The 1,103-nt window shown below is 39.7% G+C and overlaps 1 non-coding gene across 1 annotated transcript; it reads right to left on the bottom strand.

Moving 5' to 3' along the window:
- Nucleotides 1-251: 251 nt before the first annotated feature.
- Nucleotides 252-357, bottom strand: LOC113354752. The gene has a single exon (XR_003361984.1). It is a non-coding gene; the product is annotated as a small nucleolar RNA R71 (small nucleolar RNA).
- Nucleotides 358-1,103: the final 746 nt, after the last annotated feature.

Raw genomic sequence — 1,103 nt, 5'->3', positions numbered from 1 at the left:
TCATCTACCAAAGTTCAAGGGACATCCAGGTGAAAATCCAAATCGACACCTTTAGCAGTTCCAGAAAACGATGACAAGTCTGAGGCATGCAACCACAGACAGAGATATGGCTATGCTATAAGCCTTTCCGTTATCATTGACAGACTTAGCAGGAGAATGGTTGTATTATCTTCCTCCAGGGAGTGTTACAACATGGACTGAGATGAAAACGCTATTTCTGGAGAAGTATTTTCTTGCTTCCAAAGCGGCCACTGCTCGTAAAGAGATTAGTGGTATTATACAGATCACTGGAGAATCTCTTTATGAATACTGGGAGAGATACAAGAGGTTACTGGCGAGTTTCCCTCACCACGACATATACTCAACACTAATTATTCAATACTTTTATGAAGGATTACTTCCAGAGCAGAGGAATTTTATTGATGCAGCAGCTGGTGATTCACTTCACTGAGAAGAAAATCTCGCAAGCAACTAGTCTGATTGAGAGTATGGACTCAAATGCACGACAATTTTATACAAGGCACAACTCAAATGTTAGAAGAATTAGTGAGATGGGAGAATTTCCAAACACAGAGCACCAGTTAAGCACCATTGAAAAGGAAATTCATCGTATAGCTTCGGTAGTTGCTCCACCATACGAAGAGGAAGCCGAGGTAAATGCTTTATTCCCTAATCATAGTCCAAGGTATGATCCATACTCAAATACTTATAATCCTGGTTGGAAAGATCATCATAATTTCAGTTATGCTAACAAGCAAGCAGCAACTCCTAATCCATATGCAAGACAAGGTGGTTTTCAACAACACTTACAACAACCACAAAAATCTAAAGAGTAGGGGTCTTCTATCGAGGATAAGTTCAACATAATAATGCAAAGCATGCAGGGTGTCGCATCTACAACACAGAGTCTAAAGGAAATAGTTCAACAAAATCACCTGGAACATGAAATGGCCATTAAGGACTTGAGGATGCAGATGAGACAATTGACAACAAATGTGAACTTACCCAAGGAAAAAAAATCAAAAAATTGCCATCACAACCTTTTGTAAACCCAATAGAGCACGCTAATGTGGTAACTCTAAGAAGTGGGAGGCAAGTTGAAG

Source organism: Papaver somniferum, chromosome 2 (genome assembly GCF_003573695.1).
Source record: "Papaver somniferum cultivar HN1 chromosome 2, ASM357369v1, whole genome shotgun sequence".
Lineage (NCBI taxonomy): Eukaryota > Viridiplantae > Streptophyta > Magnoliopsida > Ranunculales > Papaveraceae > Papaver > Papaver somniferum.
Note: the sequence above shows the minus strand (reverse complement) of the source record. Positions and strands in the feature narration are given on the sequence as shown.